Source organism: Pseudorca crassidens, chromosome 15 (genome assembly GCF_039906515.1).
Source record: "Pseudorca crassidens isolate mPseCra1 chromosome 15, mPseCra1.hap1, whole genome shotgun sequence".
NCBI classification, from domain to species: domain Eukaryota; kingdom Metazoa; phylum Chordata; class Mammalia; order Artiodactyla; family Delphinidae; genus Pseudorca; species Pseudorca crassidens.
In genome coordinates, this window is record NC_090310.1 from 45,310,795 (window position 1) to 45,337,236 (window position 26,442).

Here is a 26,442-nt window from a genome sequence, read left to right on the forward strand (position 1 = left end):
GGGCGAGGCTGGATAGATGAGGTTTAGGTATGTGTCTTGGCAGAAGCCTGACTTGGACGCCGTTCACGTGAAGAGGGGGCACCTGGTGACCGTTTCACAGGGGAAACTTTTGAAGACCTGGAGTAGCCATTGAGTCACTCTCTCTGAGAGTGGGGTCAGCATTACATTATGTATAGTTTCCTTGTACCATTTAGCAAGCTGGCCTGCTCTGGGGGCTAAAAAGCTTACTTCTCATGAGTGGGGTTGAGCTGCAGTCCTCGGTGGCCATGGGTCATGACTGGTCCTGGAGATATTCTTTCCAGTTGCAGAAAGCCCTGCAGTAAGTGAGGCTTCTGCGTCCAGACTTTTCTTTCCTCCTGATGATGATGATAATGTGTTATTTTGAGGTACTTTCTCAGCGTTTGTTGTTTTGAGAGGTTTTTGTGCAGGAAACTGAGCAAAGACTTCAGTTGCAATTCTGAAGAGTCAGGTGGGGAATAAGCACCAGCAAAGATGTGACTGTTTTCATCGTTTATGTTGCATCAACTCGGAGAAGTAGTGCTGCAGCCCCAGACTTACGTAGCCCAGCCGTTGGACCGTTCAAGGCACCACGTATACTTTCCTCAGCAAATTTGCCAGAAAGGGAGGACTGAAATCTGCTGCACGTAAGGAAAGGAGAAATCTAGTAGCTAGCTGTTTGAAAAGCCATTAGTATACATAGTGCCTTTTAGCACAGAAGGCAATGCCGCAGTGAATGCAGATCGCAGCCCATCTGCCTGGTCTTGCCTCGTCACCGTGGTAGGGGTTTTACAACAGCCTTGCAGAGCTATCCACACTGAGTCACTGTGGCGAACCCCTGAACTTTTGCTCATAATGTTATTCCGGGCCTGGAAACGAAATCCTCCTTCAATTCCAATTCTGTTTTTCATAAATCTTACTATTTTTATTTTTTATAACGTCTGAGATGAGAATAGAGAGGTGTTATGTGCTAGGTGTTAAAGGTTATGGGAAAGGCTAATGATATTTAAGATTTTTCCCTTCGTTTGAGCTGGCAAGCCCTTTGTAGATTTCTCTGCTGGGGTCTGTGTTTTAAATCTGGACTTGTTTTCTGCTCACATTTGGTATTTTAAGAGCTGTCTTCATCTCCTATTGGAAGACAGTGCCTGAGGCCTGAGGGGAAGAAGAGAGCTACTCAAATGTTTTTGAAAACATTCTTTGGAAATCGATGGGGAAAGAGATTGTTTTTCGATGAGTTTGTATCTGTGTGGTTTGTGTGATTCCCGTATTTTTGCTGTCTGACTTCTCCTTCATCAGCTCTTGTTCCAGTAATGCTGCATAGAACCCACTGCAACCCAGCGGCTTCGGACAACATTTATTTTCCCTCGCTCACATGCACGTTGGCTGGGGGTCGGCTGGGCTGGGCTGGCTGGGCTTGGATCCCGGCTATGGGCGGCCTCCAGGTCTGTCTCTCCTTCTGTGGGACTGGGTGGTTGTCCAGAACATGACTTACGGTCACGGCCCAGGTAGAAGCAGGTGGGCCTGGTCTTGCAAGCACATTTCAAGCTTCTGCTTGTATCATGGCCAAAGCAAGTCACTTGGCTGAATAGAAAGTCACAGGGGAAGAAGTGTATTTCACCCACGAAAGGGCCACGGCAAGGGTGTAAGTGTATAATCCTGCTTTGAGATCAGTGGTTTAATCGACACAGGCCCCTGTTAAAATACAGATCTTTAAATTCTGGGAACTTGCTCCTCTACTGCATTTGCCCATGTTGTAGAGACAGGCTCAGTGAAGCAGTAAATTCCCAGGATTATCTTCATCATCAGGGCTTGGTCGTTTACTCTGCAAGCCCCAAATCCTGAACATCCAAGGAGAGACCTCTGGGGGGAAGACTGAGAGTGAGACCGTCCAGGGGACGGAAGGGAGATACAGGGATACTTCGGTGCCTGTTGGCGCAGTGAGAGCCTGCCTTGTTGCTTTTTCTTGCCCGAGCTGTTAGAGGCTCAGAAACCAAGGAGTGACTTTGTTCCCTTGTTTGTGATCTGGTCTGTGGCTTTCCTTGCTGGGGATGAGTGAAGGCCTAGGCGTGTTGAGTGGGGTGGAGAAGGGGTGAAAGGCGCTCGGACAAGAGGTGCCATCTGGGGGCTTCCCTGGTGGCGCAGTGGTTGGGAGTGCGCCTGCCGATGCAGGGGGACGCGGGTTCGTGCCCCGGTCCGGGAAGATCCCACATGCCGCAGAGCGGCTGGGCCCGTGAGCCATGGCCGCTGAGCCTGCGCGTCCGGAGCATGTGCTCCGCAACGGGAGAGGCCACAACAGTGAGAGGCCCGTGTACCGCAAAAAAGAAAAAAAAAAAGAGGTGCCGGCTGTTTGCAGCCGGGCTGGTGGCGCCGTGGTGATAACGCGCGTGCCTCGGGCTTTGATCTGCCAGCTCTGTCTCAGGCTTCAGGGCTCTTTCTGAGTCACTGGTGGGTTGTGACACTTACCCACAGTGTCACACATCCTTGTCCCCAGCTTGGAAGTCGGGCGGATGGCAACCTGTTCGTTATACCCAGGTCACAAGAGGTGATAAATTGCTTAGGGTTACGATATAAGTAGCTAATGACAGTGGAGAGTGTGTTCATCTTGAGGAGACCTTTCTTAGGCAGGTAGGTAATGTGGGCTCTATTATCGTCTACAGCCTACGCTGTGTATGCACTCTCTTGCCCCTTAATCTACCTTCCTCATTTTCATTAATCTCCATTTCTATAAATTAAAGTTCAGACTCCCTTGCCTGGCCCCCAGGGGCACTGAGCTCCTTCTTGGCTCCGCCCCGCGCTCCCGGGCCCCCGCCCTTCCCGGCCAGGTGTCTCACTGGTCCCTGTGTGCACTGGGTGTTGGGTTTCTGGGGGTCTCTTGGCCTTTGCCTATGTTGCTCCCTCATTTGAGATGCTCCCCTCTCTACGATTCCACCATGAAGCTCTCTCTGGTCACTCTTCTCTCCCACTTACCGGATAAAATGATTTTGTTTTCCTCTGGCTTTTGTAAAGGCATTTCGTTCTGCCTTTGTCACAGCATTCATCATAATCGGAATTTGGTGGTCTTAGTTTCTCCCTCTAAACAGGAGCAGAATCTGGGCAGGGACTGGCTCTTGATCATTCTGTGAACCAGCTCCTAGAACTCCGCTTCTCACAGAGCAGGCATACGGTGAAAACTTACTGGATTAAAGTAGTAACAAGAAAAAAACCCAAAACCTTTATATTAGTTTGCTAGTGCTGTCAAAACAAAACATCACAGACTGGGTGGCTTAAACAGCAGACATTTATTTGCTCACAGTCCTGGAGGCTAGAAGTCAAAGATCAAGGTGTCGGTAGGGTTGCTTTGTCCTGAAGCGTCCCTCTCTCCTTGGCTAGTGGATGCTGCCTGCTCTCTGGGCCCTCACGTGGCCTCTTCTCTGTGTGCCTGTAGCCCTGGTCGCCCTCTGTGTCCTAATCTCCTCTTCTTATAAGGACATTGGTCAGATTGGATTAGGGCTCAGCCTAATGTCTTCTTTTTAACATAATTACGTCTTTAAAGGCTGTATCTCCAAATGTAGTCACATCCTGAGATACTGGGGCTTAGGGCTTCAACATATGAACTTTAGGGGAACACGTTTCAGCCCATAACAACCTTGAACCGCGCAAACCTGATGAGACAGTGGGAAAAGTAACACGGGGTGTTGTGCAGGCAGTGGTCTTGCCCTGGTGATGCTCCTGCCTGTACATTCCGTCCTGTTTGTCTCACTCCTGTTTGAAAGGCTCGTATATGACTGTGTATTTTTCATTCTTGGAAGGAATGTGGCTGCATTCCTTTTGATTATAGTCCAGTCTTTCATTTGGGTCAGTTAGACCTTTGCTGCTCAGTGTGTGGTTCCACACCAGCAGCATCAGCATCACCTGTGAGCTGGTTAGAATTGCAGGTTCTCAGGCCCCACTGCAGACTTCCTAAGTCAGAATCTGTATTTTAATAAGATGCCCAGGTGATGGGTCTGCACCTTATGGTTTGAGTGCAGGACCTGAAAAGCTGAGGAAGGAAAGGTGGGGCCGTCTTGGGCTCCTTTGCCCTCATTTCCGTTTTTCCCCTTCTTCTCTGCCCTGTCTGGTGGAGAGCTGACGGGGTGGACTGCCCTTTCCTGAGTGGGACTCACTGTGTGAGGGTTGGAGGGAGAAACCAGACCTTGTCTGCACCGTTTTCCTGCAGAATCCACACGGCCCATCCCTGGTGTGGTGCTGCCTGGTGATGCAGCCCTGGCTTCCAGAAACACCTTCTCCCCTGTCCCTCCTACCCAGGGGTGATGCTGGTTTCCTTATCAGTTTGCGGGTGGCCTCGCCATCCCCGCTGGCTTCCCAGCTCTTCCTTTAGCCGAGTAACCAGTTCCCTGTCTTAAAGCCCCCGGGATGCAAATGCCTGATATTTCTGTCTGATACTGGAGTCTGCACCCCATCTCCTGCCTGGCACTGCCAGCTGCTCAGAACCTGTGTCAACGGTACTCTTCTTTTTGGTCTGTCTTTCTAGTGTCTTAGACTGCTACCCCAATGTGTTTTTCATCCTGCTGAATTTGTCTTAAGCTGTGATAACTTTGGGGTCTTGGAACTTAATGTTGTGATAAATCCGGCTTCTACTAGGCCTGGGGTCCGTGCATTTCCGAAGCCTTTGTGTCGGCTCTCCTTTCCCACGGCTTCAATGTGGCGCTGGCTGCTTAGTGTTTGAAGTGGTTTATAAAGTGGCTACTTAATACCCCTTAATGTCCCTTTTGGCCTGACTTTTTATAGATCCCGTATGTCTTATTGCTGATGAATTGTTTCAAGTCATGAGGAGTCCCCCGATTCTTTGTCCTCTCACTCTCACTTTCTCTCACCCCACCCCACCCTGTATGCACCTTTTTCGTTTGTCCACTCTGGACATGTTTTAGTTTCTCTGTTCTAGCGTTTTCTAAATGATTAAAATGAAACCCTCAGAGATATGTTACCTGACTTGCAAATAACTCCTTGAACTCTGCACTGCAGGATAAATCACAGCGCGTGTGGACCTCAGGGGGCAGCTCTCCGGCGTCTGACAGGTGGTGCAGCAGAAGGGACCGCCGCTCTGTGCAGGGTCTGTTTAGAGCCTGGCTGCCGTGTGGTGCTCGGAGCCCCGAGACCGCGCTCTGTTGAATCCCCCAGCATTGGTTATTCTGCTCAGTTTTTAATGAATAGGGTCTCTTCCTTACTGAAAACACATCCTTTGATTACTCTAGTGTTTGACTTGCTTTTATGTTTTCATGGCTCTGCACGGGGTATCCGACTGTGGTTTGGCATGGGGCGGGCGGCTGGAGTGAGGAAGCAGGCTGCCCACAGGCAGAGGCTGTCACTGGAGAGGCTGGTCCTGGAAAAGTGAGCGATTTCTGCAAGTAGAAGTTGAATTAAAGTGTTGTTGTTTTTTTTCCCTGGACATTAATTATATGGGTTGTTTTTCTTACGGTAAACAATACTGAGTTGAACGTGGAGGATGGCGCGTATTTGAATCTACGTGATGATGGGATCCTAATGCAAGTGATTTCCTCTTAAATTGTGCTGGTGTTTTACCGTCCCTTCTCTGGGGAGCAGAAGAGGCAGGTTACTACAGGCGTAGCCCTGGCAGGAGTGGGTCACACATTGATGGAAGAAATTTTTTTTACTTTTTCAGAATGTTTTGACTAATAAGAAATAGAGTAAAATGAAATTGGAATCCTTTACTGGCGTCAGATTTTCTGAGCTCGAATTTCATGGAGAGGCAAACTTGAAACCAACTTATTTCTGTTTTATGGTAGAATCAATCAGCTGAACTTTTGTCTCTGGAAGATTATGGCATCCTATAAAACAAATTTTTCCTGCTGTCTGCAGTTTTCCATTTTGTGGAGGAGACGTGTGTTGGGGAGTGTGTGATGGATTTGGAAGCAGCACTGATACCTGGGACGGCTGCTCAGCCGGTCAGGTCTGTGGGCCTCTGGGCTCCTGCTGCCCAGGGCACTGGGTACTCTGGTTTCTCGGTAACTCACAGACAAAGTGATGGAGAGGTGACACTTTTTGTGGCCTGTGTCTCCTTTAGAATCAGTTAATCTTAACCTCTTCTTGGTACAAGAATTGAACCTGCGGGTAGCTCGAGGATAGCATTCTATTTATGGACATTGATTTGCTTAGATTTTGGATTAAGGAGGAGACGTCTCCTCCTTAGTGACCCAGCCATGGGGCACCTTCCTTATTAGCAGCCATTTGGGCATTTGATGGTTCAAAATTCTGACCTAATAAGACAGTCACGCATACTGTTTCTAGCTTTAGGAGAAATTTTTTGTCTCCCTGCTTTCTTTAATGCTCGGACTAATGTGAATGACTCCGTGTCTGTTTGAACAGAAGTCACCGTCAGTACCCCCACGTGCAAAGCCCTTTGTCTGTCTGTCGTGCATTCACACATACTGTCTCGTTGGCTGGTTCTTGATCTGAAACACGAGGAAGAAGATGTTATCGCACTTGATATAGTACGCGGTTGTTAATTTGTTGACCTCTCATTAAAGTTAGACTATGGCTGTTAATTTCCATCAGACTGTGTGTTCTCCTCTTTGTCAAGTTCTGCTCTTGCAGCTGTTTAAGATGAAAGGAGAAATAATAACGTTCATTGTTCTCTGAAACTGGGGTTTGATAATTAATAGGGGAGATGACTGTCGGCACTACGGCACTGGAGGTCGATGGAGAACGTGGCCGGGTCAGAGGCTAAGCGAGCTGTTCCCAGAACCAACTCTGATGCTGTTAATAACGCCAAGCCTACCTTATTTTCCATGGCAGTTTTCGTCTTGAATGAGCTGCTCATAAATAAAGGTGTTGCAAGTATAGGTTGGTTCTTACTTTTGAATAGCGTTTCTGGAGCAGTAAGGCTCAGAAATAAGTCAAATGCGCCCCGTTAAATGTTGGAACCGTGATAAATTATTTTGAATTCATATGGGATATTCCTTCTGATCTTTTGCAGTGAGGTGTATACGCTGACAGGCTCTTACTGCGTATTTATTGCCACGGCCAGGGAGGAGAAGATTGCCTGGTCATATGGAAGTGTGCTTTATGTGCACCTGAACTCACTGCGGGTGCTAGACTGTAGGAACTTGGTTTCGTTGTCAAGAAAGCTTAAAAGGCGACCATTTCATGGTACAATCAGTTTATTGTTCATGTCCCCCGGGAACATACTTAACTCACCTTGGAGCAGTCCTGAGAGTCGTGAGTTCGGAGAGGAGTGGGTGGAGGTAGAGAGAGCTGGGAGCGAGGCGCTCGTCCTTTGCCCGCCTGGTCTGATGACTTGTGTCTGTGTGTATTCTGACAGACACAACATGCACAGTATGTCTGCATATTCGGTCCCTTTCTGTGTCTCAGAACCTCACTGTAAGATGCAGATGGTAATGGTACCTGTCCTATAAGGTGAGAACAGTGTCCGTAGTCAGTGTTGTAAGCATTATAGTAATGTTAGCCCGTTTTTCCTTTTTCTTTCTTATTGAGATATTAGTGACACCTAACATTATATTAGTTTCAGGTGTACAGCATAACGGTTCACTATTTGTATATTTTGTGACGTGATCACCACAATAAGTCTGGTTAACATTCTTTAGCATAATTACATTTTTTTCTTGTGATGAGAACTTTTTTAAGATCTACTGTCGTAGCAACGTTCAAATAATGCAATAAGCGTTATTAACTGTAGTCACCATACTGTACAGTGCGTCCTCAGGACGTTATTTTGTGACTGGAAGTCTGTACCTTTTGACCACATTCACCCCTTTCATTTCATACACTGTCCCCTCTGGCAACCACCAAACCACCAATCTGTTCTCTGTATCTGTGAGCTCAGGCTTTTTTAGATTTAACATACAATTGACCATTTTTCTTACTTGTTTCATTTTCTCCAAATCCATCCTCTTACATGTGAAACTGGCTTGACAGTAATATATGTCTTCTCAATTGGTCAGAAAAGCCAGAACTTGTGTATATGCAAACTTTTAAAAGTACAGTTTTATGCAGCTACAACAGGGCATTACTCATAAGACATTTTATCATGTGGTATTTTATGTTTGTTAATTTTGAATAACAGAAAACCCAATTCCAAACTGGCTTAAATGGTAGAAGAGGAGTGGTCAGGCGGTAGGGTAGAAATTAGGCACGGTTTGACCAGGGCACTGGCTCTGGTTCTCTGGGACTGTTCTTCGTTTTGCCTTTTTGGTGTAATGACTTCATCTTCAGGCTCTCAGAATGGCCAAGTGAGAGCAGCAATTATAGCTTTATATTTACCCATCACACCATCTAAATTCAGAGTCTGGGTTTCAGAGTCTGGGTTTCAGAGTCTCCAGCAAAGTTCTGAGCTTTGCACTGATTGGTTGATGCATTTGTGAACCAATCCCTGGGGCCTGGTGCTGACTGGCTTAGGCCTGGGTTATCTCCAGTAATCACTTTGAGAAGAGAATCAATTATGCTGATTGCTTGAGACAACCACCTTGAGCTGGACTGAGGTCAGGCCCATTCACTGCAGCTGCTGTGCACCGTGGGGTGGGCTGGGGGCAGGCGAATCTTGGTGACACCATCCGCGTTTTCTGCTGGACGTAGAACCTGGTCACTTACTGTAATGTGGAATATATTAAAGGCAAACAGAAGATGCAACTTAGCTGAAGTGTTCTTTTATTTCTTAAGAGAAAATATTTTCAAACACTTCCTTTATGACTCCGAAGTCCTGTATTCAGGTGGAAGACTATGTGAAAGGGCCCCTGAGTATCTGTACCATGGTGGGAACATTCCATACAGGAGAAATCGCTCTTCTCTGGTGTTAGAATTGAAGGATGGCACACAATGAATTCCACATATTTAAACACATTTCTCTTCCCTTTTTCAGGTTGATTATGTGATTTAAAATGAGCTCTGAATGAGCGTCTGTGCTCTTCTTCAGCTTTTCGTATGTGGTTTTGAATGTGGCTTAATTTCCCGTTGACCCCTTTAGCTTGATGCTTCCCAGCCCAGTCTGCCTAGCAACAGTTGCTATGAGTGACGAGTTGGCACTGCCCTCCATTTGTAGCACAACAGCAGGTTTTAGGAGATTACTGTTCCTTAGCATCCGGGTTGATTTTGCCTTTGCGTCATCGAAGGATGACCATCGTTTCTCTTAACTCCAGGCAGTAGAACTCCAAGTCTCTTAGCAAAAGTGGTGGTTTTAAGAAGTATGTATCTGTAAGACAGGACCATTAGCAATGGGCAGCAACTGAAAAGCAAATATGGAGCTAGGTTGCATGTGAATATTTATTATCAGGATATTCTGATACTTGCAGGGGGGGGGGATGGTTATAGATTTCTACTGTCTTATGTAATACTTTGTAGCGCCAGCTTTACCAGATAAAAACAGCCTTCCTGAGCAAGTCATCTGTGTGTAAGAGGAGTGGTTTCCAAACAGCTGTGATTTCTCCTTGAAAGAATCTAACAACACAGATATCACCAAAGATGCTCATTTTCTTCTAGATCCAGTCTACTCTATATTAATGAATTATATTTAAGCCTTTCTTGTCCTTGCTATTAAAGTAAAAATTACACTGGCATTTCCAGCAGATTGGGGGACTGAAATGAAGCAACAGAACTTGCTATGATCTTTCAGTTGCTAAGTCCAGTTTCTCATCCAAAGCAGCCTAAATACCAGTTATTCTGCACGTCATGCAAGTTGATTTTCCATACGGAAGCGGTTTCCACTCAGAATACCTTGCGGGCCTTTTTAAAAGACCATCTTCTGGGCTCTGCAGTGTCGTGGAAGGAGAGATGTTGGGGATGGTACCCCCAAATCTCTATTTTTAAACAAGTGCCCTGAGCCTCACGGGAGTTGTGACCCACAAGCCTAGGTGTGTGGAAGATTATCCCCTGAAGCACATCTCGACATGTGTATCGCATGGGTGAGGGCTCCCAGGAAAAAATGGCACGTGTAAGTTCTTGCAGGGTTTTGTAGTCCCCGAATGGCACACTCATGCAGGCATATGGAGACGTTGGGGGATGCTATTTGAACAGAAATTTCAGCTGAATAGATTATTTGTTGTTAAATAGGGTGGTTTGTTCACAGGACCTTTTAAAAAGCTGTTTGCGTTTATTTTTTTAAATTGAGGCTCAGCATACACAAAGTGTGCACATTTGAAGTGTGCAACTTGGTGAACTTGTAAAAGAGCACACGTCTGAAGTGTCCAGCTCATGAGTTGTCATCTGTGTGTGCACCCCTGTAACCCCCACCCAGGTTGAGATACAGAATATTTCCTACTCCCCAGAGGTTCCCTCTTGTCCCTCCCTAGTCGGTTACTTCCTGTCCTCCTCTCCCAGAGATGTTCTGACAACTGTTATGTAGATGAGTTTTGCCTTCCTGAGTTCCTGCAGTATGTCTTATGTTCGTTTCTGGCTTCTTCTGTGCAGCCTGTTGTCTTTAAGATTCATCCTTGCCGTGTTTTGTAGTAGTTTCTTCTTTATTATGTGACTGTACCACGTTCTTTTTATCCATTCTCCTGCTGGTTAGCTCCATTTGGGTTCGTATCTCCAATCTTTTGGTTATTATGAATAGCGCTTCTAGGAACATACTGGAACGTGTTTTGTTGGGTGTGTGCATTCACTGGGCCCCCTGCCCCAGTGGATCAGGTCTGGACTCAGCAGGAGCACCTTTCTCCCCGCCCACCCCCCTCCTGCCCCCAGTCCACAAACAGCAGATGTTTGCCTTTAGTCTGTGTGGGTACCTCATGTAATGTTTGTTTTCTCTGTTGTCATCTGGATCTAGTCTAACTGGGTAGGTAACACAAATTCTGATTTCTGTAGATTTTTAGAATGACAATTTTGAAGGTCTTCAGTGAGCTGAATACATTCTTTGTGGGTTTTTTTCCCTGCAGGTCCTCTTTTCTCACAGCTAGGTATTTAATGATTTGTCTTCTGTAAATCTATTGTAGTAAGTCTGGTTTTCCTTTGCCAGACTCTGAGGTAGAGACATGTTTAAATTGTTTTTGGACCCCCTCAAACTGCCTTGCATTTAATAATTAATATTGATAATATTGATAGGGATAATAGTGGGTAATATTTACTGCCCTCTTCCTGTGTGCCAGGCGTTGTTCTAAGCCAGCACTGTTTAATAGAAATGTAGTCCAAGCCACATACAGGAATTCAGATTTTCTAATAGCCACATTTAAAAAGAAACAGTTGAAATTAATTTTAACAGTACATTTTATTTAACCCATTATATGAAAAATTTACGATTTTGACAGATAATCAATATAAAAATTATTAGTGAGGGCTTCCCTGGTGGCGCAGTGGTTGAGAGTCCGCCTGCCGATGCAGGGGACACGGGTTCGTGCCCCGGTCCGGGAAGATCCCACATGCCGCGGGGCAGCTGGGCCCGTGAGCCATGGTCGCTAAGCCTGCGCGTCTGCAGACTGTGCTCTGCAACGGGAGAGGCCACAACAGTGAGAGGCCCGCGTACAGCAAAAAAAAAAAAAAATTATTAGTGAGGAACATAATTTTTTAAAATCTTCGACGTGGCGTGAAGTTTACATTTACAGTGCCTCTCAATTCAGTGCTAAATTTGCATTGGATACAATTGATCTGTATTTTGATTTTATTAAATTTACAGTTGAAAAGTAGATTCTCACTGCAATGTATGTTCCAAACATGTGTAAAAGTTTTCCAGTCACTTAACTGAGTGCAGTTTAAAATTTAAACGAATGAGTTGTTAGCCAGATCGCAAGTGCTTGATAGCCACACACACGCATTCTGCTCAGCAGCCTTATGCAAGGGGAATATATATTTTTTCACTTTATAGACAAGGAAACTGAGGCCCAGAGGGCACTCAGTTAAGGAAGGAATAGGTGAGGTCAGCATTTGAACCCTGTCTCAAAGTTTGCTTGTGTCCCCACTATGCTGTCTAGTTCTTAATTGTTCCAAACTGACCTCACTTTTTTTTTTCATGTTCTAATTCATTGGCTTTTTTTTTTTTTTTTTTTTGTCTTTCTCTGACCGTTGTCTTTTTGGTTTTTTCGTGTTTAAAGATTGATGAAAAAAAGTTGTCTGAAAAAGTGAGCCTGAATTTGCCGTGAATTTGGTTGTTCATCAGTGTTTTAAAAACCAGCATGGCTGGTGGCCACTGTTTAAGCACCATCTGCTCTGTTATCTCTATAAATGTCAAGGCACGATTTGCTTTCCCTAAAGCAAAAGCTCAGGTTTCCTTCTGCATCTTGTAACGCTCTTTCTTTAATCACGACTCTGATGTGTTTTATTTCCACCAAGGTTGTGCGTAGTCATTTCTTCTGCCTTGGCTCGTTTCTAGCCTTTTTCTTAAGCCCAGAGTCGTGGTTATTTCCCTGGGTATAATTTTTTTTCCTGTTGTGTTATTAGCTTTGTTCTTATATTAATGATTTCTCTGAGCATATTTCAGGTTTTTTTTTTTTTTGAACTGTATCCAACCAGCTGTGTGTTCCTGTCTACCTTTGTAGGTAATATTTTACTTCATATGAGACTGGCTTTTGTACAGTTGTTCTGTTGCCCTCTACTACAATGATGATTGTTTATAAAACAGAGATCTGAAATGTGCTCTCTGGCGAGGAAAAGTGGTCCAGATGTGCAAAGTGTTATTTTTTTGAGTGCTACATACGAGGAAAGGAGGTGCAGTTCTGGTTTTGCTGTATTTCATCCACAGTCAGTGTGCCATGTTCCCAGTTTCTCCAAGATTGCCTTTTCCTCCCCTTTTTTTGAGGTTCCCCTTCTCCTGTGTGTGGATGTCCTGTGCACCTGTCACCTTTCACTGCTTATCTCGTTTGAATGAAATGGATAAAAGCTGTGTCCTTTCTTGAGTTTTTACCCATTCTGAGTGGTTGCACAATTCATTCTTTTGAAATATCTTGACTATTTTATAATAGTTAAGTTGTCTTAACTGAGGTGACCCGGCTTTTACACTTGGATTTATCCCTAACTAGTTGTGTGACTTTGACCGAATTATTCTCTCTCTCTCTCTGTGTCTCATTTTTTTCAGTCATAACCAGGTGGGCTGGTGAGGTGAGCTCTCTGATTTCCTTCTGTTTGGGAAGGATGTGGGTTCTTTCTCAGGAGGCTGCATGGAATTATCCCTGTGGGTCCCCTATCTTGGGCTTGGGTCCCAGATGGCTTCCTTTTGGCCCCTTGCTGCGGGACTTCTTTTGTTCTGGACCACTCTTCCTTTGTGAACGTGCCCTGAGCGCTGTTCTCAGTCCGGGCATTTATGTATCATGTACATATGGCATGTTACACAAATCGTTTGTCCTGCCTGATGGATTTTCATAAACTGAATGCACCCATATGCCCCATGTCTGGGGGAAGAAACAGAACGTGATCAGCCCCTGGGTGTCCCTGCTGTGCCCCCTTCTAGTCATTCCTCCCTCCAAGGAAGATGTCTGGCTTAACTCTAAAAGCATAGCTTGGTTTATCCTGCTTTCAAACTTTATACATATGGAACCATACAGAACGTATTTTTTAGGTGACTGGCTTCATTTGTTCTGCATTGTGTTTGTGAGATCCGTCTATGTTTTTTGCAAAGTTGTGTTTATTTTCATTGTTGCATAGTATTATATAATGTGGCTGTATCACAGTTTATTCATTCTACTCTTTGAATTTGGGTTGTTTCCTGGTTTGGGCTGTTAGAAACAGTGCTTCTGTGAACCTTCCTGTATGTACTGTGAGCGAATGTACATGTTTCTGATGGGTGTATGCCTAGAAGAATTACTGGGTCAATAGAGCGGGTGTCCGCTCTTCTTTAGTAGGTACTGAAAATAGTTTTCCAAAGTGGTTGTACCATTTGCACTCCCACCTGCCACGTGTGAGGGTTCCATCTCCTCCCCAACATTTGCTGTTTTCTGTCCTTTTTTTTTGCCATTTTTGTTGGGTGTGCAGTGGTATCACATGGTGGTTCTGTTTTGAATTTCCTGATGGTATAAAAAACAAACCTTATTACCATTATTTTTAATTAGCCTCTTTCCCAAATGACTTCTCCTCGGACCTTGTCACCAAGTGAGTTGTCCCGTGTTTCCTCTCCTCTGTCACCGGGTGCTGCTCCATCCTTCTCCAGCTCCCCTCACGTTGTCTGTGCGTAGACTTCCTCCCCACAACCCTATCCTGGAGAGCTGTCACTCACTCTTCCTGGAGAGCCGTCACTCACTCCTCCTGGAGAGCCGTCACTCACTCTTCCTGGAGAGCCGTGACTCTCTCTTCCTGGAGAGCCGTCACTCACTCGTCCTGGACAGCCGTCACTCTCTCTTCCTGGACAGCCGTCACTCTCTCTTCCTGGACAGCCATCACACTCATCCTGGAGAGCTGTCACTCACTCAGACACCAGCTCATCACAAATGCTCTAGGGCGGGGGGGGGGGGAGGTCCCTCCTGAGATACTTGGGGGATACCAGTGCAGTGATCAGAAATAGACCCAAACCTGGTGGGTCTTTAGGGTTCAACTCCCCTCATTTCCTGTCTTGGTGGAGTTTGACTACTCCTTCTCCTGGTCTCCTCACCCCTGAGGTCTCTTTTCAGCTCTTCTATGACGGAGCTGTTACTTTTAGCTAGGTCAGCATCCTTTCTGCAAAGTTGGAGAGTAATAACCATAATTGTAGTAGGAAACTCCAGGCAGATTTTAAATTTCTTAGATCTCCTTCCTCATCTTAGAAAGCCTTTTCGATAAACATTCCCTGTAAACTAAACAAAGACCTCGACTGGGGGACGGGGAAGTGGAGGGAACGGCCCAGATGCACATCATTCAGGGCCCCTCAGGACTGGAGGGACTCGTGAGAGCTGGAGCCCAGAAATCGGGGGGCGGATAAGACACGGCGTCCCCTCCGATTTCTGTAAGCACCCCTTGCTCCATCCTGCGCGCAAATACCTCAGCTAGCCCCTCTGCGCACTCTTTACCCTCCAGACTCAGCGGGGATGGACCTCGGCAGCTGCCGCTCCCCACCCTGCAGGAGAAGCTCAGAGGTCCTGTCCCCCTTTCCTCTGAGGAACTCTCTTTGGTGACCACAGAAGGATTTGATCACTCAGGACAAAGCTAGCAGAGGAGCTCTGGACGATGGCTGGAGGTCAACAGCCCCTACAGGTGGTGCCCAGGGTGATGTACTGACAATGAGCGGGTGTTTCCCAGTTGCTGGCCTCCGATGCCTGTCTAGGGACAGCGGGATGGCTGCGCAGGGCATGCCGCGCGCTGCCTCCTGACCTTCGACTTTGACGAGACTATCATGGACGAAAACAGCGACGACTCCATCGTGCGCGCTGAGCCCGGCCAGCGGCTGCCTGAGAGCCTGCATGCCGCCTACCGCGAGGGCTTCTACAACTTGTACATGCAGCGCGTCTTCCAGTACCTTGGCAAGCAGGGCGTGCGGCCGCGGGACCTGCGTGCCATCTACGAGGCCATCCCCTTGTCGCCCGGCATGGGCGAGCTGCTGTAGTTTGTGGCCAGGCAGGGTGCCCGCTTTGAGGTTATTCTCATCTCAGACGCCAGCACTTTTGGCGTGGAGAGGGCGCTGCGTGCCGCCGGCCACCACGGCCTGTTCTGCCGCATCTTCAGCAGCCCGTCGGGGCCTGATGCACGGGGGCTGCTCCACGCGCACAGCTGCGCTCACTGCCTCGCCAACATGTGCAAGCACAGGGTGCTCAGCGACTACCTGTGCGAGCCGGCCCACGACGGCATGCACTTTGAGTGCCTTTTCTACGTGGGCGACGGTGCCAATGACTTCTGCCCCATGGGGCTGTTGGCAGGAGGCCACGTGGCCTTCCCGCGCCACGGCTACCCCATGCCCCACCTTATCCAGGAGGCGCAGAAGGCCGAGGCCAGCTCTTTCCGCGCCAGGGTGGTGCTCTGGGAAACCACCACCGAAGTGCGCCTCCGTCTGCAACAGGTGCTGAAGACGTGCTGAGGACGTGGCCTGCAGGGGGCACCCCGGCGGGGAGGGGGTAAAGGGGGGTGGGGGTCGGGAAAGAAAAACCTAGCTTTATTACCCCCTTTCGCTTTGGTATGACCCTCCGGGGATTTCTGGAATCCTAGGTTCGTCCACTTGGGGGGACAGGAGGAGGGAGTTCGGAGCTGTCCCCATCTATGCAGTTAACCCAGCTCGGCGGCTGCCTTCCCCTGTTCCACTGCAAGCTGGTTCCGGAGTCTGGCCACACCCGGGTGGTGCGCATACCTGAGCAGGTGGCAGTGTTTCCAAAAACCTTGTCCTCGCAGCTGGGAGGAAGGGGTTCCCCGGCAGGGTAGAGAAGGAACATCTGCTGCGTTGGGTTAACTGTTGCCTAGGGCTGCATGGCCTCCCTCCCCCAGTCTTCTGTCAAGGGGACCCGGGTCCCGAAATCTCCACCCCCCCTTCCCCCCACACCAGACTCCCTGCGGAGGGAAGCGGTGCTCTCTGCCCACGGTCCCAGGCCTAGATCTTGCTTTACCTGCTGTGACCCTACACTGCGCTCCTTGCCTCCCTTCCCCCACCCCGCCCCACCCTGTCAGCATCCCCACAGGAAAAAAAGCCAGAGGGAACAGACACCTCCTGGGGGTGGAATGAGGTAGCGCACTGTCCGGGGCTCGCGTCTGGCCAGCCAGGGACCTCACAGAGCCCGAAGATGTCTCCTCGCACCCCAGCCTCGTCTATGCAGCAAGAACCAGGGACTTAACCAAAGTTTCCCCACCGACTGGGCCCTCCGAGTCCCCCTCCTCCCGTATGCAACAGAAAGCCATGATGTTTTAAAGCAGAGCCAGTGGAAATCCAAGGCCCTCCTGCCTCTTGGTGTTTCAGAGCTATAAAGGAGGTGAAGGGGCAGAAAATTAAAAAAAAAAAACCCCAAAACCTAAACTTATTCTGGTAGCAAAACTTCACTTGATCAGAATGTTTGTGAATATCCGGGTTTAGTGACAAAAGCCCACTTAAATTGTGTGATTTCTGAAAAATCTTAATTAAAAGGCTTCAGGCAATCCTTATGGTTTAGAAAGTACAAGGTCCTAGTGAATGTGGTTTAATGTCTTTGATCAAGCTCAGGGGTCATCATCTAAACATCCTAAAGAGATCTTTGTATACTCCACACTGATTTCAATGACAGATCTCCTTTGTTGAGTCTTAGTACTGAGTTCCTCAAAGTGCTGTGTCATTGTGTGTGGTTTAATTTTTTTTTTTGCGGTACACGGGCCTCTCACTGTTGTGGCCTCTCCCGTTGCGGAGCACAGGCCCCGGACGCGCAGGCCCAGCGGCCATGGCTCACGGGCCCAGCCACTCCGCGGCATGTGGGATCTTCCTGGACCGGGGCATGAACCCGCATCCCCGGCATCGGCAGGCGGACTCCCAACCACTGCGCCACCAGGGAAGCCCGTGTGTGGTTTAATTTTAATAAAAACACTCAAAGAGATCTTAAAGATCATCTTGTTCACAGAACACAGAATGTTAGAACAAGGGGCTCAGGAAGGAATTTAGGTGAAACTCTTCCCTCATCCTACAGAAGAAAAACTTTTTTTCTTAAATGAAATTGAAGCGAAGAGAAATTGAGTTGGTCTTTAAGTTCTAGAGGTAGAACCAGGGCTAGATCCTGTTTTTTCCTCCTAATCCAGTGCTCTTTAATTATATCTTACTTATCTTATAAAATGGTTTCCAAATGCCTAGATCTTAATTCCAGAATGGTGCTTTACTTTGATAAAGAGAATGTGGCTGGCCCGCATCTTTTAGAATATAATTTTAATATGTAAAATCTGGAGACAAGATTTAGCCCATGGCATATTTAAATCAGCAAGCCATCCTATAATGGGTTTCATCTGTATTTAAATTATTTTCCTTCAGAGATTTTTGAAGTTGGTTTTGAATAAATGGCTTGTATTTATTGTTATATTAAGCCAGAGTTCTTTTTGGTTAAATTTAAAAGGAGTCTTTTAGTGTCTGCAGAATCTCCTGACATACTAGTCTAATATTGGTGAATAAAGCTACATTTGCATTTAAAACAAAAAATTGGAGAACAGAGTGATTTCTTCCCCTCAAACAATTGTTATCTTCTCAATGGGTTAACCTTATGAGATGTTTTAAATTTGGAGTTACAAGACAATTGACAACTGGCAATTCCAGTTGTGGAAAAAACCATATGTTTTTGAGTTATGCATATTCTGATTTTATAGTATGCGGTTAATGTGATAATTGGAAGGAATATTGTGCTCCAGGGTGCATTTCAGTTTCTCAGCACTAGATGTCACTGGAGATGGAAGAACCAGCCCTCCTCCCGTCTTTTAGTTCCAGGGTCCTTGGTAGTGAATTCGTCTGAAAGGACTTGGCAGGTATTGCTAAGTGTACTGGGGCCTGGGTACTGATTTCTGGATGCTGAATCTGTGAGAGGTAAATGGTGAAGAAGTCAGTAGAAGAAACGTCTTCTTGCAGCCACCTTGAGAATTGATGCTGAAAGATGTAAATATGTCCCCTCACGTTTTTGGAGGTTCTTTTCTCATTAAAAAAAAAAGTTAATTGATTTTATTTTTTTATTTTTGGCTGCATTAGGTCTTCGTTGCTGTGCAGGGGCTTTCTCTAGTTGCGGCGAGCTGGGGCTACTCTTCGTTGCGGTGCATGGGCTTCTCATTATGGTGGCTTCTCTTGCTGCAAAGCATGGGCTCTAGGCGTGCGGGCTTCAGTAGTTGTGGCACGTGGGCTCAGTAGTTGTGGCTTGTGGGCTCTAGAGCGCAGGCTCAGTAGTTGTGATGCACGGGCTTAGTTGCTCCGCGGCATGTGGGATCTTCCCGGATCAGGGCTCGAACCCGTGTCCCCTGCATTGGCAGGCGGATTCCTAACCACGGAGCCACCAGGGAAGTCCTTTTTTCTCAGTTTTTAGAATACTTTTTCCAAAGTTGCCTCAAATACCTGGGTAATATCTTACAGGTAAAAGATTTTTCTTAATCTGGGTGTTAGGTGGTCATTTTGATTAGCTTGCATTAGAAAGTGTTGTCACTTATTTGTATTCATTTATTTGTTTGCTTATGTTTGCCCCTTAAAAGGCTTTTCTTCTTTTACCTCGAGTTTTCCTGATTTTCAGCTCTAGAAATTCTTAAAAAAATGAAAATCTACAACTCCTTGCTTCTCTTTTTATCATCAGTTGTACATTTGATCATATTTACTCTAGGAGAGTAACCTTGACCCTTGGTATAGTGGACACAGCTTTCTCTTCCTTGGTTTCTGCTGGTTTGTGGACCCAAGAACCTTGATAGATAATCAGAATGAATTTTCTCCCAGCTCATTCCTTATTTTTGTAGAAACAGGGAGAAGGAGGCATTGCCATCCTTAGTGGCTGAGAGACAGCAGAGTATAACAGTCAAGGACTTGAACTCTGGAACCCGACCGCGTGGAATCCAGTGCCAGCCCGGCCAGTTGCTGGCTGTGTGACCTTGGGCAACTTCCTCAGCCTCACAGTGCTTCAGCTTCCTCGTCTGTGAAAGGGAGATAACAGTACCTGTGTCATCGGGTTGTTATGAGGATTAAATGAGGTTTTTGTGAAAGCATCGAAAGCAGTGCTTGGCAAATAATGTTCTTAGGGCTTGTTAAATAAAGAACTTTAGTTTCAGGCACTCTGTGGGCACTTTTATAAATGCTAAATAATCTGAAGTATATCCAGTTTAGCTAGGGAGGGAAGAAGAAAAATCTTTTTTTCTCTTAGAAAAGAACTAGGGACAGACTGTGATGGCCTTGTTGTCACTTTGTCCATTCATTGGACATTTGTGAGCACCTGCTTGGTGAGAGAGATTGTGTGAACATGAATCAGACACTTTCCATCTGGTGGGGAAACCAAACTTGAAACAAATAATGAAATCAATTGTTGTAGGTTCTCGGTTAATAAGAGTTAACTGTATCAGGGATGCATTTGGCTGCAGGTAACAGCACCTGGAGTGCAGAGAAAAGGTGCCTTAAGCCAGTTAAGGGTTGTCCTTTCTCCCCTCGTTGGACGAGAACTACACAGCTGGGCTGCTGGTGGCAAGGGTTCAGTGGTTCGCCCAGAGCTGAGGTCTGTGTAATTCCCTTGGTCTTTCTCTCAATGGTTTCAAGACAGTTTCTGCAACCACGTAATCACATGTGAGATTTAGTCAAGAGGCCTGGGAAGGGCAATGGGGCATATGTTAGCAGAGTTTATCCCTGTTTCCATCCCTGCTCAACAGCTTTGGCTTATATCTCATCGAGGAGCTGTGCTGCACGGCCCCTTCTGGCTGCAAGGAAGGCTGGGAATGGTTTCCTCAGCTGGTACCCCTGCTGTCCTTAACGAAAGTGGGATTTTGTTCAGGAGGAAGAAAGGGAAAACAGAAGGTGGTTTTGACTGAAGGCGCTTGCTATGTGCCAGCCACTGTTCGAAGCACTGTGTTCTGAGGATGGCTGTTTGGCTCTAAGTCAAATGTCCTTTTTCAGTTTTGTGTCCAGAATTTGTGAAAACCTGTAGCCTAAATGGATTCTTTAGAACAAAAGCGCTTTTTTATTCTTTTTAGGTTGCTTTTTGGTCTTTTGCTATTAAAATGGTGAAAAGTTTCCTGCTAAAACCCTGTTGTCTTAGAAGATAGTTGCATTCTGAAAAATGAGTGATGTGTAGTTTCTCAGAACCTGGATTCATCTCTGTCCATTGAGTATTGATATTGGGTTGTGGTTAGGTTCTAAGGTTGGCCCTCCAAAGTCTGTTTAGCTCAGGGAACGAGGTAGCAATTCATTGGAATCTTGTAACAATTCTGCCATGTGAATGCTTGTTGTCCTATGACAGCAAATGGGGACTGGAGTCGATAAGGAGCTCATCACACAGCTAATAAGTGACCAGGCCGGCCAGAAATCAGTCTTAGGATTGGTGGAGACACGAAGGAGGGCTTGGTCAACAGGTCAAGCCTTCTGGAAGATGGTAGTGAGGATGCCAGAAAGGGTTCAGAGAGGAGTTGACCTTGTAGCCAGTGTAGAACTGAGTTGCCGTTGGGAGTCCTGGGTTGGGGTGATAAAGGCTTTCTGGTGGCCGGAGCTCAGAGGAAGCCATTACCCTGGGGAATCGGGGCTTTCGGGGAAACTGAGTAGACTTGGAGCAAGGGGATTGGGGGTATGGGGGTGCCAAGGCTGGAGAAAGAGCACGTGTCAGATCAGGGTGGACTGAATTTCCCCCTTTAAAGCTCTCACAGCTTCTTTATTGCTTCAGGAAAAATACTCAGAGCTCATTTCAATTCTGAACATATATTCTGAAGACATTTTTCCAGTTTAGTTTCATTATCTGAACCATCACTGTGTCTTCTGAAGTGTCTAAGTAGTATATTGTAATCTCTTATTCATTTCTCTCATTTCACATTGAATTAATGGCATAGAATATTCAAAACGGATGGGGCCTTAGAGCCAGTCTTCTCCAACCTTTCTGTACCGTGGTTGGGAGCGTCTGGCACCTGAACACAGGGAGTCAGTGTCCGAGTTTAGGTCAGAAGATAATAATCTGTTTATCCAGTGCGCCTTCCACCCGAGCAGTACTTCCTGATGCGTTTTCCCTGGTCCCCGTGTATGTCCCTTACAGGACACTGATGTTGCGTTAATTATTTGCAGTTATGTATTTAACAAGTGTCCTCCCTGGCTTCTGGTTCTAGTCCTTAGTTGAGTTCTTGACACAAAGCAGACGCTCAGGAGCTGTTTGTTGATAGACTGCTCCAGTGTTGATGCGGTTCCTTAAGAGAGAGAAAAACCCTCGTTCAAATAAGTGTGGGCAATACTGGATTAAACAAAATTCCACAGGCTTGTTTATAGCAGTTTGGGAGAGCCTTGTGTCTGTGGCTCTAAGGGGGGACTGCTCACTTCACACTCACTGTGTTCTGAGGATGGCTGTTTGGCTCTAAGCCAGGTGTCCTTTTTCAGTTTTGTGTCCAGAATTTACAAAAACCTGTAGCCTTAATGGATTCCTTAGAACAAAAGCGCTTTTTTATTCTTTTTAGGTTGCCTTTTGCTCTTAAAATGGTGAAAAGTTTTCTGCTAAAACCCTGTTGTCTTAGAAGATAGTTGCCTTCTGAAAAATGAGCGATGTGTAGTTTCTCAGAACCTGGACTCGTCTCTGTCCATTGAGTATTGACATTCGGTTGCGGTTAGGTTCTAAGGTTGGCGCTCCAAAGTCTGTTTAGCTCAGGGAGCGAGGTGCCAAGATGCTGACTTAGCCAGTCCTTAGAGAGGGGATCAGGGCGGTGATGGCATATAGATTAGGTCAGCAGCGGCCGAGTGGCCAGTCGGCTGGGGGATTCTGGCTTCATCCAGAGTGTCAAGAGCAAATGGTGTGACGTTATCTTGGGAATGTTGGTGATACTGCGGTACCCGTCATATGATGGGATTCAGGAAATGTTTCCCTAGCGTGTGCGGGAGTCCCTCCGTTCCAGAGATTGGCTTTGCCCTTTACCTTTGTACCAGTGCTTATGTAACATTAGGGTTACGTTATCCTCCCAGCTCCCAGTCAGTAGAGCTCGGTGGTTTAGAGCATCTGCTCTGAGCCAGTGAGTTTGGGGTTGAACCCTGGCTTGGCCACTTGGGACTTTGGCCAATTCCTCAATCTTGATAAGCCTCAGCTTCCTCCTTAAAGTGGGGATAATCATCATTTTTACCTCACTGGAGTAAGACATGTATAGAGGTAATCTGCACAACTGCTTTGCACAGTGTCTACAAGAGAGGTTGGCGAATTTCCTGTAAAGAACCAGATAGGGAATATTTTAGGAACCGTATGCATATTACTAAGCGAAAGAAGCCACTCTGAAGACTACATACTACAAGATTCCAACTATATGGCCTCTGGAAAAGGTAAAACTATGGAGACAGTGAAAAGATCAGTGGTTGTCAGAGGTTAAGTTGGGGGGAAGGAAGGATGAACATGCAGGAACACAGAAGGTTTTTAGGACAGTGAAGCTATTCTACGATGGGACACACGTCAAAGGCCATAGAACGTATGACACCAAGAGTGCAGATAGTTTTTCGCAGTGATGGCCGATCCTCTAATTCTCTTGACATTGTCTTTCCTAGAACAGAAGTTTTTCATTTTAATGAAGCCCAGCTTGGTGATGATTTCTTTCATTGATTTTGCTTTTGGTGTTGTATCTAAAAAGTTATCACCATGCCAGAAGTCATCTAGGGTTTATCCCATTTTGTCTTCTAGGAGTTTTATAGTTCTGTGTTTTACTTTTAGATCTGTCGTCCATTTTGGGTTAATTTTTGTGAAACATTCCTGCACGCTGTCTACTTTCTCTGTTGAAGCCCTTAGCTTATTTTTTTTTTAATTTATTTTATTGAAGTATAGTTGATTTACAATGTTAATTTCTGCTCTACAGCAAAGTGATTCAGTTATAGATATATACTTTCTTTTTCATATTCTTTTCCATTATGGTTTATTATAGGATGTTGAATATGGTTCCTTGTGCTATATAGTAGGACCTTGTTCTTTATCCATCCTATGTATACTAGTTTGCCTCTGCTAATCCCAACCTCCCAATCCATCCCTCCCCCGTCCCCTCCCTCCCCTTTGGCAACCACAAGTCTGTTCTCTATGTCTGTGAGTCTGTTTCTGTTTCATAGATAAGTTCATTTGTGTCATATTTTAGATTCCACATGTAAGTGATATCACATGGTATTTGTCTCTTTCTGACTTACTTCACTTGGTATGATAATCTCTAGGTCCATCCATGTTGCTTCAAATAAAGTCCTTAGCTTATTAATCATAGTTTTTAAAGAGTCTTAGTTTGGTAATTCTGGCTTCCCTGCCATGTGTGACTCTGGTTCTGAAGCTTTTTCAGCTTTTCAGACTGCTTTTGTTTTTTTGCATGCCTTGTAATTTTTAGTTGGAAGATGGGCATGAGGGGCTGTGAGGGGAACTTTAATAAATCGGCCTGTGTAATGTAGTGGTGAGGTTTGGGGAGGGGGAGCATTCTGTAGTTCTGTGATTAGGTCTTATCTTCCGGGAGGCCTGTGTCCCTGGACTGTGAACTTCACGGTGCTCCTCAGTCGTCCCTGTGTCCCCTTAGGTGGGACAGGGTGGCTGGAGGAGCCTGGAGTTGGGTATTTCTCTTCCCCCAGGTAGGTGAGGCTCTGGTAAAATGGTTTCTCCTGAGGGCAGGGCTTGTTAAGATAAAGATGCAGATGTAGAGAATGGACTTGAGGACGCGGGGAGGGGGAAGGGTAAGCTGGGATGAAGTGAGAGAGTGGCATGGACATATATACACTACCAAATGTAAAATAGATAGCTAGTGGGAAGCAGCTGCATAGCACAGGGAGATCAGCTCGGTGCTTTGTGTCCACCTAGAGTGGTGGGATAGGGAGGGTGGGAGGGAGATGCAAGAGGGAGGAGATATGGGAACATATGGATACGTATAGCTGATTCACTTTGTTATACAGCAGAAAGTAACACACCATTGTAAAGCAATTATACTCCAATAAAGATGTTAAAAAAAATAAAGTTAATCATCAAAAAAAAAAAAAAGAAGAAGAACAAAGGGCTCTGGCATATGTAAAAATGGCTACATTCCCCACCTTCTTCTGGAAGCACCAGGGAATTTTTCTCTGATATTCTCTGTGAGGATCTGGAGGAGCTCCTGGAGAAGATCTCACAGAGGTCTGGGGACTCCCCCCTCCCCCCCAGGGCTGGGGCTCCCTGGAGTTTTTAAGCATCAGACCTGCCCACTCTGAGCTCCACCAATTTGTCAGATTGCCATTTAGGTTTTCCTACCCTGGCACCTTCTCTTGGGTTTCTGTTCCGGTAAGTTGTGATTGCCTGTATCTGACTATCTCTCCAATTTGGGGGCAGCAGTTTGCCCTGTGACCTCACTTCTCTGACATCTAAGAAGAGATGTTGGTTTTCAGGGTTTTTTCCCCGCAGCCTTTTACTTATTGTTAGGACAGTGTGACTTTTAAACTGCCTACATAGTGGACTAGAAACCAGAAGTTAGCTCTTTTTTTCTTTGAAATTAATACCAGAATGGGATTCTCATTCAAGCCCTCATCTGTGTTAGTCATGTTTTGCCTATTGTAATAATTTATATTTTTGTTACAAAGCTATAGTAATCAAAATAGTATGGTACTGGCATATAAACAGACATATAGACCAGTGGAACAGAATTAAGAGCTCAGAAATAAGCCCATGCATATTCGATCAACTAATATTTGATGAGGGATCCAAGAATATTGAATGGGGAAAGAGTAGTCTCTTCAAGAAAAATGGTGCTGAGAAAACTGGACATAAAAGAATGAAATTAGATGCCATCTTTTACCACTTACAAAAATTAGCTTGAAATTAAAAGACTTAAACGTAAGACCCAACACTGTAATATTATTATAGGAAAACATAGGGAAAAAGCTTCTTGACCTTGGTCTTGGCAGTGATCTTTTGGAAATGACACTGATATCAAAAGTGCAAGCAATAAAAGCAAAAATAAACAAGTGGGACTATATTAAACTAGAAAGCTTCTACATGGCAAAGGAAACAACAGAATGAAAAGGCGGCCTACAAAATGGGAGAAAATAATTGCAAACCAGCTATCTGATAATAGGTTAATACTGTTAAAAACAAACAATCTGATTAAAAAATGGACAGAGGACCTGAATAGACATTTTTCCAAAAAAGACTTACAGATGGCCAACAGATACAGGAAAAGATGCACAGCATCACTAATCATCAGGGAAATGCAAATCAAAACCACAATGAGATATCATCTCACACCTGTCAGAATGACTCTTACGAAAAAGATGAGGTAACAAGCGTTGGCAAGGATGTGGAGAAAAGGGAACCCTTTTGCACTGTTGATGGGAATGTAAATTGGCGCATCCACTATGGAACACAGTATGGAGGTTCCTCAAAAAATTAAAAATAGAACTACCATATGATCCAGCAATTCCATTTCTGGGTATATATCTGAAGGAAATAAAATCACTATCTGGAAGAGATATCTGCATCCCTGTGTTCACTGCAGCATTATTTACAATAGCCAAGACACGGAAATAACCTAAGTGTCCATTTATGGATGAATGGATAAAGAAGCTGTGAGATAGATATCTATATAATAGAATATTATTCAGCCATTAAAAGGAAGGAAATCCTGTCTTTTGCACAAGGCGATGGACCTTGAGGGCATTATGCTAAGTGAAGTAAGTGAGACTGAGAAAGACAAATACTGTATTATCTCACATGTGGAATCTAAAAAAGCTGAACTCATAGAAATTGAGAGTAGAAGGATGGTTGCCAGGGGCTGGGGGGTGAGGGAAATAGAGAGTTGCTGGTCAAAGGGTGCAAACTTCCAGTTATAAGACGAATCAGTTCTGGGATCTAATGTACAGCATGGTGACTATAGTTAGTACTGTGTCATATACTTGCAGGTTGTTAAGAGAGTAATAGATCTTGAATGTCGTCACCATACACGTCCAAGAAGGTGACTCTGAGGGGATAGAGGTGTTAACTAACCTTATTGTGGTAATCGTTTTGTAAT

At 45.7% G+C, this 26,442-nt stretch overlaps 1 protein-coding gene and 1 pseudogene across 4 annotated transcripts in view; both read left to right on the forward strand.

The window, feature by feature from the left end:
• LOC137207503 (kinesin-like protein KIF16B) overlaps positions 1-26,442 on the forward strand; it is a 278,846-nt gene that overhangs the window by 66,046 nt on the left and 186,358 nt on the right. The gene's annotated exons all lie outside the window — the stretch shown is intronic.
• Positions 14,869-15,919, forward strand: LOC137206408 (phosphoethanolamine/phosphocholine phosphatase pseudogene; annotated as a pseudogene).